The sequence below is a fragment of the Mus caroli genome, unplaced genomic scaffold (assembly GCF_978045245.1).
Source record: "Mus caroli unplaced genomic scaffold, Mus_caroli_1 scaffold_11, whole genome shotgun sequence".
Taxonomy (NCBI): domain Eukaryota; kingdom Metazoa; phylum Chordata; class Mammalia; order Rodentia; family Muridae; genus Mus; species Mus caroli.
Genome location: NW_028227266.1, coordinates 93605208 through 93622345, shown reverse-complemented (window position 1 = coordinate 93622345; position 17138 = coordinate 93605208). Strand labels below are relative to the sequence as shown.

The 17138-nt window shown below is 41.2% G+C and overlaps 1 protein-coding gene across 1 annotated transcript in view; it reads right to left on the bottom strand.

The window, feature by feature from the left end:
- Positions 1-17138, bottom strand: part of Slc9a9 (solute carrier family 9 member A9) — a 565781-nt gene that overhangs the window by 429229 nt on the left and 119414 nt on the right. The window lies entirely within an intron of this gene.

The following is a 17138-nucleotide window of genomic DNA, read 5'->3' as shown; positions in this document are numbered from 1 at the left end:
ATAAGGGGCTATGTACCATGCATATCCTTTTGGATCTGGGTTACCTCACTCAGGATGACATTTAAAGTGGATGGAGGGAGGAAACTGGATGGCAGAGGAGAGGGGGAGGGGACCAGGGGTGCCAAGGGTAGGGAGAGCAGGGAAGAGAGAACAGAAATCAGAGGTGGGTGGTTGAGGGCATCTCTACAACATCCCAAAGATTTGGGAAGGGAGCAGGAGAGGAAGAGGCCCCAGAGTGCTATGAGGGTGATACTTGCATTGAGGGAAATAAATCCTGAAGTGGGCACTTCCTGTAGCCAGGCAGGACTCCCAGAGGAGGGATAAAGACAGCAACCTACCCACAAAACTTTCCACTCAAAATGTTTCCTGCCAACAAGATGTGCTGGGATAAGTATAAAACAGAGATGGAGGGAATGACCAACCAATGTCTAGTCAAAATTGAGATCCACCCCATGGGCAGGAACCAACTCCTGACAGTATTAATGATACTGTTATGCTTGCAGAAAGGAACCTAGCATAACTGTTCTCTGAGAGGCTCCACCCAGTAGCCAATGGAAACAGATACAAAGACCCATAGTCAAACACTAGATTGAGCTCAGGGAATCTTGTGGAAGAGTTGGGGGAAGAACTGAGTGACCTGAAGAGGACAGAGATTCCACAGAAAAAACAAGAGTCAATTAAACTGGATCCTTGGGGTCTCCCAAAGACTGAACCACCAATTAACGAATGAGCATGGGCTGGACCTAGGACCCCTGCACATATATAGTAAAAGTGCAGTTTAGTCTTCATGTGGATCCCCCAAAACCTGAAAGGGGGCTGTCCCTGAATCTGTTGCTTGCCTGTGAATCTCATTCCCCTAGCTGGACCACCTTGTCTGGCATCAGTGGTGGAGGATGTACCTAGTCCTGCAGTGAATTGATGTGCTGGAGTGGGGGGGGGGATGGAGGGGGGACAATGTGACAACTACACAGGACACCCAGAGGGCTCCCCCTTCTTAGAGAAGAAGTGGGGGATGGGGAAGGATCTGTGTGAGAGGGTACTGGGAGGAGAGGGGTGGGGTGATATTGGGATGTAAAGTGAATAAATAAATTAACTGAGTATCAAATGTACCACAGCAAATCATGCCTACAAACCAGTATAATCTAAAAATCAGTAATAGTCTTTAGAAAGTGCAGACCATCCAATCTCCAGACATCTATTGAAACTCTCACATGCACTTGCAGTTTAGTGTTTAAAACGTGCTGAGGCAGTGAGTATGGCTGGAAAATGGCTAAATATGAGCTATTAGGATGTAAGGATCTCAACAGTCATACAGACCCTTTTCATTCTCTTAGGAGAACTACCTCATTCAGGGAACATTTCAAAGAGAGCTCCATTTAAACAGTCACTGTCTCATTCAAGACACACACACACACACACACACACACACACACACACACATATATATATATATATATATATATATATATATATATATATATATATGCTTTCAAGGTCTTATTAAACCTGTCTAACCCTCAGTACATTGTTCATCAGCTAGGGTAACAACAATGGCCCATGGAGACTTTGGAGGATGACTGGTGTCCGATGCTCTTGACACTCTCAGGGAGCTGCTTACTATTTCTCATGAAGGTGGAGATGGGAAACATTTGTTTACAGTTTCTGCCTCTTCACATGCTTTAATGAACTTCATCCGCAGTCGATCCTGTAAGGTTGACACTATCTATTTACACCTGAGAAAAGCGACCACAGTGTGAAGCAGAGAGCTGCTTAACATGGCAAATTAAGCAGGACGCTTAGGCTTGAGTTGAGACAGCCTGGTTCCAACACTGGGGATTTTAGCCACCATAATGTGTTACTGGAAGAATGGCTTTAATGTTTTCCACTATACTGATAAGCCATCTCATGCAATGGACCCTGAGACAAGCCATCAAATAATCGCTCTAAAGTAGTGGTTCTCAACTCTTTAATAGAGTTCCTCATGATGGGGTGATTCCCAATCATAAAATTATTTTGTTGCTACTTCATAACTGTAAATTTGTTACTGTTAGGGATTATAATGTGTATGTCTGATATGCAGAGTATTTGATATGAATCCCTGTGAAAGGGCTGTTTACAACCCACAAGTTGAGAACCACTGCTCTAGAAAGTCCAAGGGGCAGTAATAGAGCGTCACTAGAAACTCAAGGCTAACAGCATCCTCTGGATTAAACTGAGTGGATCCATAGTGATCTAGAGCTAAGACACTCAACATGCCTTTGCAGAGTATGGATTCCAGGGTAGGAATTGAATCTTAACTAGATTGAATGTCTTCAATATTAGTAAATTTGTGCCAGTAGCACATGACCATATGAGCTGTAAAGAGGTAAGTTCAAGGGTCTTGTTCTAGGCAACTTCCCCAGGGGGCAAACTATGAAACGTTCTCCAGATACAGGGAAGCTGCATTCAACTTATTTGTTGTTGTTGCTGCTGCTGTTGTTGTTCAATATATGTATTTTGTTGAACTCCTACTACATCAAGATCTCTACTAAGAATTAATGAACCAAGGCCTGGGCCCTCATTGAATATATAGGTTAGTAGGATGAACAAAAGTGAAAACAATCAGAAACGTAAATTATATCTGTTGTCCACATCATTCCGTTGGGTGGAATCTGCAAGTACTGTCAGCCTTATGACATTCTGGACACTTCTAACCTCAATAGCAGAATGGTCTTCAATATTCTTCCTTTTGGGCCCTTTTCACATCCCAGCTTCACAAAGGTCTTTCCTTGTTTGAACTATACTTCAGACACTGAGCAAAAGCAGGCTGCAGAACCATGATAAATAGTATAAACTATGATCATATCCCTAACTTCTACATTTACTGGTTAATTTATAGGAAGCAGAAAATAAGCGTTGAAATGAACTTATTGTATACTTTTCACAAGCGATTAATTTGAGAAAAGAAAACTACACACATACCTGCTGCCTAGGCTTAATGAAGCCAAGAGAAAGCTAAGAGCCATGATTGTACATTTGCTATAAACAAAACGGATGTCCTTATATGCACATGGCAATTCACTTTTAAACTACTAATGTTAAGGTAGCCTGTATTTCATCAAAATTTCCTAAGGACTAACATCAATAAATTAATCAAATCTTTTCTGAAACATATGCATTCAGTCTGTTTCAGATCACAAGTATTAATTATAGCAAAAATTAAAAGAAAAGTACAGCTGTATATGGCTAATCATTAAAACAACTATTAAAGACAATTAAAATTATATACAAGAATATGTTGGGTACAGAAAATATATTATTAAAATGTAATAAATAACACATTTAAAATTGTGAAGTTGAGTGAATGTAGGCATGAGTTCAAGCAGAAAACCTGCAAGCATATGTCCTGGCTAGGTTATAACACAGACAGGCTCATCTGAGAAAAAGATACTTCAATTGAGAAATGTTTCCATCATCTTGGCTTAGAAGCAAGTCTGTGGGAGAATTTTCTTGATTACTAATTGATGTAGGGACCCCCGCCTACTATTAGAGGCCATGTGGTTCTGGGTAATATAAGAAAGCAAACCGAGCAGGCCATGAAAAACAAGTCAGTGAACGCCATTCCTTTACGGTTTCTGTGTCGATTCCTGCTTCCCTGCTCCTGCTCCAACTCCCCTCACTAATGAAATATGACATGGACATATGAGCCACATAAACCCGTTTCTTCTACAGTGATTAGTTCTTATGTCAACTTGCCACAGATTAAAATCCCCTTAATAGGGAACCTCTCTTGAGGAATCATCTTGATTGGTGTACAGCAGCTCACACCTTCATCAGAAAGGGTACATCAAAAGGAAGAGCATCCTCTGTTGCCATGGCTCCCTTCCTTCCTGCCATTGAAGGGATCCACCCCACAGCTGCCAGCACTGCTTGTGCCTTCCCTGACAACAGAACAGTGCACTCTCAAGCTTTCATTTTGGATGAGGGACCAGTGGCTCTTCAGGAAAGTCCCAGGCTTCTAGCTCCAGACTGGGAATACTGAGGCCCCAACCTTGTGGACTGGGTAACTGCTGGCCATCTCTCCAGCAAGAGACAGCTAGTCTGGGACTTGTCCAATTGTTGAGGTGGCTATCCTCAAGCACAGAGTGCTGGATGCTCATCGTCTCAGGTGTGACCTGGCTATTGTTATTGCTGAGGAGAGGAGGAAGCCCTGAGGGTAGGAGGTTGTTGTACATATGAAGTGTATGATGTGTGTTGTTAATATAGGTACAGCCCCATGGGAATGGCAAAGCCTTTCACAGATAAGACTTAGAATGAAGTGATGAAGCCTTCCTTGGGTAGAGGGGTGTGTCTGGCTGTGGGTATTGATAGTGTGTGCAGAAAATGCCCACCATAGTTTTGTACTGGGTGTTTACAACCTAAACACTACTCCGCTGGTCCACGCTGGGCTTCTGGGGGTTGCAGTTTCTCTATCTGAAAGCCCAGACCCTCTGATCCCAACTTTCTATCCCTGCGTCCATCTGTCTGTCTTTTCTTCATTTCCTCCCTTCCCCAGTAAGACAGAAACACCCACACCCCACTCCCTGACCATCTCACACCCGAACATTCACCTCTAGCATCCTGCTCCAGCCCTAAACCTCCCAAAGTTGCCTTTTGGTCATGGTCTATCTCACAGCAATAGAAAGCAAACTAGAACAGCATAGGATCCATTATGACTGTTAATAGCAGTTACATAAAAGGAATTAAATGTGAACTTTTCTTTTGCTTTCCTGGATTTCCCCGATTCTTTTAATATAATAACCATAGTAGAAACAAACAATAATGGACATTAGCGAGTTCTGTTACAGACAATAGGCAGTCATTGTGCTATTTAATCCTCATGGTTCTCTGAGGAAGGTACTGTAATTATCCCCTTCACGAATGAGACAATCAAGAGTCACAGAGGTTAAATAGTCACACAGCAAGCGTCTACTGAGTTGAATCTGGGTGGACAGGCGCTAACAGCACAGCTTTTCAGTGGCTTTGAAACACTTCTGAGTGTGGGTGGGGGCGTACACACACATTTATTTTAACAATGTAAATTATAAATTTACTCCAGCTGAACTACTGGACATAAAGTAATTAAAATCATAGTTACTTCCCTGAATTAACATAATTAATTGATTAAAACAATGGAAAAAGAAAATCTCCAAAAACTGATCCCAGCACAGTATGTACGCAGTTTGCCCATTTTCACTCTTACTGACCCAACAATGGTCACTATCACTACTAACCGTAATAAGTTATTCTTGCTTTGCTATTTGTATGGCAGCACATTATTGTCACTGCTACATTATTAATAAAACAATTAGTTGTGAATGTGTTAACTCAGAGGCTAAAAAAGTTAACTCATTGGCAGTTACATATTTCCACAGAATTCCCGTCTGCCCTTCACAGAATGCCTTTCAGGTGGCTCAGAATGGCCAACCTGAGACAGAGGTTCCTAGGGATCACTGAAATTAGTGACCCCTGAGGTGAGTGGTGGACAATGGCAGGAGCTGCCCCATCAGACACACAACTGTTGATAATGCTGATTTCAACTTTAGTTCCCACCAGAAGCATGATGCCAACTTAGTGCTATCCTTTGGATAGTGGCATATAGGTGCTACGGAGACCACGGGGCTGGGTATCTATGGCACTCAATAGAGAAACAAAAGGCAGTGTGTCACTCACTCGAGTTGAGGGCACTGGGCAAGAGAATTTGGGGAAATGCTCAATGTTCTCACTTTCCTGGGTGTTCATGAAGCATTTACTGATTTGAAATTTCTTCAGCTTGTCTCATAGTCTCTAACTTGTATACCTAAAGGCATGCTGAGAAAAGGTTTCAAAACAAAAAGTTCCAGAACATTCAGTTGCTTGGATAATTTCAAAACACGTCCTTTTCATCTTGGTATCTTAAAAAAAATTCTCTCTCTTTTTCGTTTTATTAGAAAATAACCATCAGCAAGCTGTGTCTATAACACCAAGAAAGGCAGATTTTGCATTGAATTTGTAATGGCTAAGGAAGGGAAGTGTGGCTTATTTGCATTAATCCCCTAAAGATCACATGGGTACCTGAGCACAAGAAGTAGGGAACTATGTGGAATTCACTTGCTAGTGAGGGAAGCTAGGGTTCACACACCTCAGAATCAAGGTGCACCTGCAATTTTTGAAATTTTTATTAAAGATTTATTTATAATTGTGTGTGTATATTTGATTTGCATATATGCACATGAGCACAGGGACCTACTGAGTCTCAGAGAAGCTGTTGGGCACCATGGATCTGGAGTTACAGTTGTGAGGCATTTAATGTGGGTGTTGGAAACCAAACTCAGGTTGTCTGGAAGACGAGCACCCATGCTTAACCCCTAAGCTGTGTCTTCAGCCCATGCCTTTCTGAATTCTGTGCTTAAATGTTTCCCTTTGAGTAAACACCTTTTCCTATGTATTTGTCTGTGTGCTGTAGAGGTTTCAGCCTTACCCTTTGTTTTTACTAGAGTATATTTTCCTTTCTAAGGCCCCACCAGAGAATTCACGAATCTAGTAGTCCTATGTTGCATGGGATTGGGTCACTTAGCCAATTTCATTCACTTTGTCACCTAGGAATTCATAATTTGGAAACTAAATGTCTCCATTCAATAAATAATTATCAGTAGATTATACCTGCTCTCAAGGAGACTACACTTTGGGTGTAACAGTTCATTAACTCATTTTATTCACATTGTGGCTAAGAGCTCTACAGAGAAATAAAGATGGCCCACAGGCCCAACTCTGAGTCCTGGAGAAAGCTGAGGGATCTCTATCTTACAAAGTTCAGTTTTAAAAATGTTGTGTCTGGGGTAGTGAGACAGACTGCTGGGTGTCTGAAATAGATCAGTGAGGAGTTTGCTTAAGACTCAGATGTTAGAGCAAATATTTAAGGTGCATTAGTAGGCTATAGATAAAAATATAGAAAGTACACATATTAGAAGAAGGCCTATGACCGAGGCTTGGGTTACTTGAAGGAAGTTAAAGGAGGATGAAGAAAACAGAGGCCAGGAATCTGTCAACAGAGATGTATGTGTCACAGGAGTACAAGGAGGATGTTTTAATAAGGTCAGAGAAGCTGAACAGTGTCAAGGGGACCAATTAATGTAGGGCCATTAAAGTGTAAAGTTAGATCATAGTGGGTGGGAAAGAACCTGGAAAAATGGAAATGAGACAAATAGCTCTTAGGCATCTGGCTAGGAGGGAACTCAAATCTTCTCCAGACAGAGGGCTAGGGTGGGACTGGAATTGATTTCAAATGAGTAAGAAGCTCTGAAGATGCGCATGTCTTACTGGGACTCACAAAGAAAGGTTTAAAAATGGCAATTCTGCTTCATCTGATTAGGAGCTTAAGATGGCACAGTGGACACTGGATGGCAGGATTTTAGTATCTGTATATACAATGAGTTATATAGATGATGGCTGTGAGAGTCTTAGGGCCACGTGGCTCTTATGAGTGTCAAACTCACAATCCCTTCCTTTCATCTCTGCTTCTTATACCCCATGGAGAGAGTAGGCATTTACTATTATAAGTCTCTGCTGAGTTCTGGGAAAAAATATACAGCTAGCCCAACACATGATGTCTACCCTGAGGAAGGGAGATGTCATCTGAAGCAGGAAAGCTGAAAAGGAAGTGCTGTGTCTGTGAGAAATACAGCTCAAGTTAACAGAGAAGCAGGTATCTTTGAGGGCTCTGGGCAGGCTGTGAGCAACAGCTGCCATACTATGAACCTAAATGGTGTATCCAGGTAAGGATATTGTTCCCAGGGCTCCTGGGCTATGTGGGCTGCCCAACTTCTGGTGGCTTTTCTGAACTGTAAATCCTTTTCTTTCCAAGGCAGTCTCTATTTGACATAGAAAAACAAACAAAGCAAAACAAAACAACAACAAATAACCAAAACAAAAGAAACTCTCATGGACAAATAAACAAAACCCAACCATCGCTAATCATAGAACAATCACTATCTGCCACTTACTACTGGGACACCAGATAGGCTTGTCCTGTGTTGACTTCCACTTACAAATTCTCTTTATTATTTTTCTTTAATTAAAATATAATTACATCATATTTTTCTTCTACTGCTAACCCTCCATGCTCCCCAAGCCCATGCCTCATCTTTAATCATTATTGCTATAGATACGTGTAAATGAATAACCATATTAATAAAACCTGCTGGGTTCATTTAGTATTACCAGCATGTTTATGGGTTAGGGCTAACTATTTGGTATTAGATAACCAATCAGAAGACTCATTCCTAGGAAAAACTAATTTCCTTCTCTCAGCAGTTAACTACTTATAACACTTCATCTAAGGTTGGGATATGTGTCACCCCTACCCCTCCATCTATGTTGGGATGTCAGCTGATGTTAGAATTGTTCATGTCTTGTTTAGTTGGCCATGTTGTTGAGATTTGTGGGTACAGCTTCTCTTCCCTGTCATACCTAGAAGGCACAAGCTCCTATCAGAGCAATGTCCTATATTGTTCTGGGATTCTCTTGGACTCCTCTAGACAATAATGCAAAAGAAGATGCTCATGCTTGCTACTGGGGGTTTTGTTAGATAACTTATGGCTTTGGGGGGAGTATATCACCACAAATGCTGTAATTTCACTGAAACCTCTCTCTCTCTCTCTCTCTCTCTCTCTCTCGTGTGTGTGTGTGTGTGTGTGTGTGTGTGTGTGTGTGTGTGACAGACAGACAGACAGACAGATAGACAGACAAGAGGGGTGAGGAGAGAGAACACTCAGTTGGGCAGCCATCATGATTCAGGTAAAACTAACAATATAAATTAGATTTTAAAGCATTTCTTTTTTTTTTTTTTACTATTTGTACTAAGAAGACAGTTTAAAATACCTGCCTTAGTTTCCACATTTGCAAAAGTCCATCACTGTATCTTTTGTTTCGGTTGGAGAACATCTTATCTGCTTTAGGATTAAATACGGTTTGTAAGATGGGTATTGACTGCCGTTGTCTTCCATGATTTCCTTCCTGCCAGTTCCACACTTAGCTTCCTATAGTCCTACCACTATCAACAATGATTTTTCAAGAGTAGAAAAGCCTTAAGACAGCAAGTTGTGATAAGACACACTTTTGTTTAATCCTGGATGGAAGCCCAGTCTTTGACCTTGAGACCATGGGAAGAAAGCTGAACCCACTCTCCTTAGGTCTCCCTCCATCCTGCTTCCTTTCTGGCATCCTCCAGAAGCTTCACTCATCCTTGTGTGTTTGTGCTTGTTCCTTCTGCTACAGAGAACTGCACAGTTGCCTGTCCACGATCAAGACTCCCTTCCATGAAGTGCCTTACGGTTCATGAAAGAGTATAACACAAACCCTAACATGAGTGCGGGATGAGCATAATTGCAATATTGAATGTAGAAGAAAAAAAGAATCTGGTCAAAAAATAATCCCCACGTAGGGCAGAACCTGACCAAGCATCCTGATTTTAGGCTTACCACATCCACTGCTTAGCAGAGTACTGGCCATTAAAATGTGAAAAAGAGCTGTGTCCAGCCCAGAGCCCATCCGCCACTCAGTGTCAATGATGGAGAATAAGCTTTACAATGCTGAAAGAAAGCACAAGTCTAGTCACTCTCCTTAAAGGGCCACATACCCTGAGAAGAGAAGTCACAGTCAGGAGGAAGAAAGCATTAGGCTGCCCAGGATCAGACATGATTACGAGAGAAAGAAGAATAGAGTCACAACATAGAAAGGACAAATGGCTGCCATAAGTGAAGTAATGCATGTGATGTGGACAAAGTTTTAGGTCACTGAAGGTCCCTAACAGATTGCCTAATTTATTGGGCCATAAATTTTGCTGCATATTGGAGTCATAGAAAGGCTACGGTGCTGAATACGAATCATTTGAAGGCTATGATGCTGGCTATATCTCAGACAAAATAAGACAGACTTTCTGTAGGTGGGTTTCAGGATCATGTGGTGAAAATTTGTCCATTGTTTTAAGATGTGGTCAGGGTTCAGCACAACTTTTCTAAATCGTCACATCTTGTGCTTCAATGTGTCAGCCGAACACATGGAACCAGAGGGCTAGGGTGGGGTCCAAGATTCTGCATTTCTGATATGGTCCCTGTGGTGTTATTGATGCTGGCCCCAGGCCACATTAAGTAAGACACTCTAAGTTAGGATATATAGTTCTCAGAATATAATAATAATAATAATAATAATAATAATAATAGATGAGAAGTTGATTCTTGCATTAGGTAATATCTGATGCTGCTCACGGCATGCTTCAAAGAAGTTTGTAGAATGTGCCCAAGTAACTGCTCAAGATTTTCATTTTAAATATTGTAAAAACCCCAGAATAAGTTTCTCTGTTTACTGAAGGAACAGGTATATTCTAATTAACAGAATAATGTAGGTGGTTTTTCTGCTCTGAGCCCAGTTACATCAATTTAGATTATCTGATGTGAAGTATGTGCGCATGTATGTGAGTATCATGTGTGAGATACATATACATGCACATGTAACTAGGCACATATCCGCTGATGAATAACACAATGGGGAGCTTTCCAAGACCTCAAGGGGGAGGGAGTCAGCAAGATGACTCAGTGGGTAAGGTGCTTGCCTCACAGTCCTGGTGACATGAATTCAGTCCCCAGAACCCAATAAAAGTGAGAGAAAAGAACCAAGTCTATGTAGTTCTACATACATTTGTGTCTGATTTCTACATGTGTCGCAGCATGTATGTCCTCACATATATACATCACACACACACACACACACACACACACACACACACATGAACACATACATAATACTAATAATTTTAAAATATGTTTAAAAAGGAAACTGCAAAATTCACCCTGGCAAACAAAGAAAAGAGGCTGAGAGTGAACCTCTGACCATCCCCGTGACATTCCATCTTTGAAAGCATGTGTGTGACCATCACCTCAGCTGCTTTCATTCTTCTGGAAGGGGAGAGAATTGTGGTCCACTATTCCCCTGGCACAAGTAAGGGATCTACCACAAGATATACAAGTGTTGCCTATCCCCTCTTCCTGTTCCCTGCCATCATTCTTCTTTAGTGTGAAACTAAAACACTCTTTGGATCCACAAGTTGTTTGGATTGAGTGTTGTAGGAAACAGCCTATCAATTTGGCCCAGAATCCACTCTTGCAAAACTATGGAGATCAAAACCTGGTCAGGTCACTGCCTTAGCTGAAGCCATACTGAAGCTGTCTGGCAGCAGAAGCAAGTATATGATTTTTATTCTTCCTAAATTTACCTGAACTGGCATCCCTGCCAATCCCTGAAGTCATTTGCAGCAAAGGGGAAAAGCCTGTGATTTGAATATAATTTGCCTAATATATCACTCATAGGAAAGTTTCCATCTCGTTTCATATTCTCTAAAGCATATTTATCTCTTCCAGCTGTACTATTTGGAACCCTGAAAACAACTTCTGGTCGCAACAGAATATAAATGACAAGAAAACGCAACCCTCTGGTTTTTCCCCAATCAGATCAATATCCCAGCAAGCAGTCAGCTGATAAATAATGTAGATGTTTAAAACATATTTAGTTCAAATTAAAATGTGACATTGGTTGCTGTTTGATTGATGGCCTTAAAATATGTTGTCATTATTAGTGACAAGACAGAATGAACAATTTATCTTGTGAAAGATGAAAATCAAACATTACTTCTTTGCCCTGACTCATTTTCAACCATGTCAGTGTACTTTGGAAAGCTTTTAAATCTAGACTGGAAAGCTTCAAACAGCCTGTTTTGCTTGTGGTATGTGTAGCACAACCTGTTATTTGAAATTCCTTTGACAGTGTGGGCTGAAATTCTTTTGTAATAATTCAATTTACTCTTTACAGTGGACAGATGTCTCAGAGGCTTTGCTGTTATAACAAAACTTATCCACTAATCAAATGTAAAAGAAATTGCCGTGGTGCTTTAAAGGACAACAGCATATAAAACACCTACTTTCATATAGAAATGATTCCCTGATTTATCTGATTTATATTCCCTGATCTGTCCCATCACTAGTCCTGTTCTCTATGCCTATCAGTCTAAGTACCCAAGTATCTCTTAAACAAGATCTATCTAGAGTTACTCTCAAATGGTCAATAAGTAACTAGGCTACTGTTCGACTTACATGAAACCAATACTAACTGATCAGTGAGGGCATGTTTTGACATGTCACCAGTTCATGTATGTACTATGGGCTGTACAACAGCATACAATAAACATAACTTATCCTTACTCCTTTACTGCCTGCCCACTACTCCCCAAACTCCATTTTGACAATATGTTTTACACTATTAGGCACTGAGGTGAAATATTTTACAAGCCTTCATCTGTCTGAGTTGAGGAGTCTTTGGATTCAGGCATAATGCACAGTGGGTTTGCATGAACTGTCTGCAGATGAAGGCCAAGAATAAATAGGCTCATCGTTGATTTGATTATATAACGGCTCCTTTGTTTGGAAGAACAAAGAGGCCTGTTATTTGCCAAACCTGATCTGATCTTTACGGTACAACTGAAGAAAATGTTGATATTTTTCCTTTGGAAAAAAAAAACCCTAAAACTTAATAAACAAAGAACCCAAAGTTTTCAGAGAAAAGGTAAAACACGGTTTGCATAAAATCTATTTTAAATTTGGAGCCCAATATTTATTTGCCCAACCCTAGGTGTCCAGGTGCACAAAAATGGAAGAAAGACAATGGACAATGCTGGGATAACAGAAATGACAGACTGGTACTAGGAAACCTTGGTTTTCTGCTATTCATCTCTTCTCGATGTCCTTGTCATATAACAAACACCATAATAATCCTCCGTTCTGTGTGTTTGATCAGGAACCCCAATTGAATGTTCCAAGCCTTTATTTTTGTGTTTTCAGTTGCCACTTTTTCTGGAATGCACAAAAGACTACTTAGCTTTGTCTCTCCAAGAAAGGGGGCTTTGTTTTGGAATGTGCCAAGAGACATCATGGGTAGCTGTTTTCTACGAGGAAGTATGTGTTTGTGTCTACGCTCACACTCTGAAATTGCCAAAACCTAACTGGAAAGAGATGACTCTTTTAATTGACTGTATATTGGCTCTTGAGTATAGTGGGTAATCTTGTGACAAACATCTATCAAAATTAGCATGGTTCCCAACACTACCATCTCAAGTCTTGACTCTTCCTAAATAAAGTGAGCAAGGACAACAGCAAAGGGGACAAAAGCAGGCTTGCCAGGGAGTGACAAGGAGCTTAGTTAATTCAGTCAGTCACACAATAAAAGTTCAAGAAAGTCAGATTAGATTGAAGTAAACATAAGAGAAGTAAACATAGTAGCTTCTTTCCATAGATGAACTGAAGTAGCCCTTAACTGTTCTACAAAGTGGACTATTCTACAGGAAGGTATGCTTATATTTGGGGAAGCAAAATCAGGAGGTGGCATAAATGACTTTCGATGTGTCTTAAAACTCTGAAAGTTTATATTTTTATAAAAGTCTGAAGGAAAATAAAAGAAGGGAACAAGAGAGGAATACAGAAAATTCTGTCATTGATAATATTTTCTAGGTTTTAGTTGTTTATTAAAGCAAAATAAACAGAAACTTCATTAGACTGAACACTAAACACAGGCTTTATTAACCACCATTCCTTTTTCTAACCTCATGGTAGCCTTCCCAAGTGCTCAGTCTAAAAGTACAATGAGGATAGATGGAGAAGTTATCTTCCTCTGTGCTGAACACCTGTCTCCCCAGGAGATGGAGGCAACTTGTTTAACTCCATGAGATGGTTGCTCTTTTGTTTGTTTCTGTTAGTTGACGATTACACAAGCTAGCTTCCTATGGAAAGAGGAACCTCAACTGAGAAAATACCTCCATCACAAAGACCTGTATTCAAGTTTGTGGGGCATTATTTTGATTAATGGTTAATGTGAGAGGGCTCAACCCACTGCGGGTGCTGCCATCATTTGATAGGTGATACTGGGATTTATAACAAAGCAAAGTGAGCAAGTATGAAAGTAAGCTGTTAAATCAGTGTTCCTCTGTGGTCTCTGTTTTAGTTCCTATCTCCAGCTTCCTTCCTTCAGTTCCTGCTCCAGTGGTTTCCCTCCATGACAGACTGTAAGTTTTAAGATGAAGTAAAACTTCTCCTCTTTGTTTTTGGTCATGGTGCTTATCATAGCAATAGAAGCAGATTAGGGTAGTTCCCCAAGACTGGGAGCCACACAGCTTTTCCTAATGATCTTGAATGATCTTGATCATGAAGTCTAGTGATCTTTCTGTCACATTTATCAACAGGACTCTTTTGGACTTTGAGGAGAACTCAGGGTCACTGACACATAGATACTTAGTAGTTTTTCACCTAATCAAAGGCTGATAAATATGGAGATCAAGGCAGCAGTGACAGTGCCCTGGAGCGACAAGGCCATTATAAATATAGAAATCTCACATTGCTAAACCAAGAAGCAAAAGCACAAGAATCCCCCACCCCCACCCCATCTCCCGTTGTCATAGTAAAGCTAGAGGGAGGAAAATTGACACGTTTTCTAGAGATATTATTTTCAAAGAGGCTATCTTCAATTAAATAGGTCGTCAAAATGTGAGGTCTATACCAAACAAATAGGTTGTTTTCTATCATACTGAATACAAAGACATCACAGTCCATAGCAACTTGGCTAGTTTTGACAGAAGTGTTACCTTGAGCTATTTTCAAAAGAGAAATTACATTTCTACTTTTGGACTCAAATGTCAATACATCTAAGGGAAACACACACACACACACAATTGTTCCTCTATATCTCTGGTGTCTGTATTTGTATATTCAACCAATAAGGGATGAAGAATAGCTGAAAAAAAACCACATGTGTGATGAATATGGACATACCATTTTCCTATCATGGTTATTGCTTACATAATAAAGTAACTATTTTACTGGACTAGACAGGAGTTTGTGAGAGCTAAGAGGATGGAGGATCCTCAAAAGTTGCACCATCTGAGCCAGAGAACCATCCCAGACTGGGATCTCTAATTCCAATCATGATGGGCAAAGGACAGGCAAAACAAAACAAAACAAATGAATATGAACAGCCACAACTAAAGACAAATAAGCAAGGTGGTGACTAAAGAAGAGACAGGCACTACAGGCACAGGAAACCAGAGGCATCTGGAGTGAGAGCATCAGCAATTACCAAAGCCCTGCCCTTTGGCTACTGTTGGTTGCTGCAAGACCACAACTCCACATTCACTGACTACAGCTACTGAGGACAGGGAGAGGGTAAATGAGGGAGGCAAGAGATGGACCACAGTAGAGTGAGGACAGGGTAGGCATGTTCTGGGACATTAGGCATGTCCCTACACTACCTTCATGCAGGAATCAATCATTATCATTATAACCCTAGGCCGATCACTTAGAGCTCTTGACAATTCATGTTCTATGATGAAAGAAAGATAGGGTGAGGCCTGATGTCCTGGACTCTGACAGAGACCAACACCAATGCTTCTGGGCTCTGGGACACACTGTAAGGAGAAAAGCCCTGAACTACCCATGGGCTTTCCATTTCCTACCGAATAGTGCTATCTTAGTAGAGCTTTTCTCTCCATCCCTCCCTATTAGAAGTTGCAAACTGGCAGCTGAGAGCCAGAAGAGTATTTTATTTTATTTTTTTCAGAATCATTGACTAACGATAAAAAGGTTATATGTAAAAAGTCAAACTGTGAACTTCTGTTGGAAAATACAACTGAAGGCATGCTGGGCTGCTGTTTCTTTCTGGAAATTACCAGGGTTGACTGGGGTTGTCTGTCTGCCTTTCCCAGGACCTGTGCCATCCTCGCCACGGTCTAAGCTACTCTTACTGCCCTGGCCCCATTTACATTTGTGTCTGTGAATTCTGATACATTAGTTTGAACTATTTATTATTGGAACAGTGCTTTGCTTCCAGTAAGGCATGTTTAGCAGTCACCTCACCTCTCCATTTGGGAGTGCTACATCACTGGGACTGGGGGTGGATGCGAGTTCACTAAGAAAATATTTTCTGCTGCAGGGTGGCCTTGTTCACTTGCAGATAAGGGGAGGAAAAATGCAGAGTATTACCAACAGCAGCAGGATTAGTAGATCTAGGCTTCAAATTGTAATGCGAATTTCACTTTCACATGGCAAAAACTGAGCGGCTCATCTCATCGTGTCCAAGAGCAACAGAAGAATGCATTCAGTCCATGAGGAAGAAGAACTACTGAAGCTATGGAGGAGGGAAGGAGAGGGGGAGGGGAGGAGAGAGGGAGGAAGACCCTCTCAACATTAGCTAAATCTTAGGAACTAGCAGCTTTGGAACCTCTGATCTGAAAACATTAAGAGGCAAGAAAACCAACTGAGCGAGAACATAGGGCTGAAAGAACCCAGTGCCCTCTTGCAATCTTCGGGTGTGCAAACTCGCTCTCCTACCTGTGTGGTTGGCTACTTACTTACATCGCTCCTTCATAGTCTTTCATATAGATTTTTTTCTCCCCTGCACATAAGATTTTGAGACAGAACTCAGGGGAAAATGTTTCCCTTGCATAATTCTTTCATGCCTTTGTTGATACAGTATCTGCAACACCAACAGCATCCTCACAGAGAGAACATTTCTACCTGTGTTAGCAAAGGATGTGAATTAAAGGCACAGGCCTAGAGAGACTAGGTCAGACACAGCTGTGCCCTCGGGTCTGAACACCTCTCTTCTGCCTCATAAAACAAAATTCCCGAATTCCAGTACTTTCCAGAGCCTTCCCACCTGACTGATGGAGGCAGATTTTTCTGTTAGTTCTAGAACCCTTTATGGTGCCTTCCCTAGGATCTCAGGCTGAGTTCTGCAGGTGAATGCAGGTAAGCTGTATTTTCGTTTTCCCTTTGGTCATCACTGGGAAGAGAGGCCCCTTGGTCTTGCAAACTTTATATGCCCCAGTACAGGGGAATGCCAGGGCCAAGAAGCAGGAGTGGGTGGGTAAGGGAGCAGGGCGGGGGGGAGGGTATAGGGAACTTTTGGGATAGCATTTGAAATGTATATAAAGAAAATATCTAATAATAATAAAAAAATGAACAAGAGTGTCTGGAGAGGTGGCTCAGCAGGCAGGGGTGCTTGCTGCTCTATGGAGGACCAGACTTTGGGTGGCAGTATTCATGTCG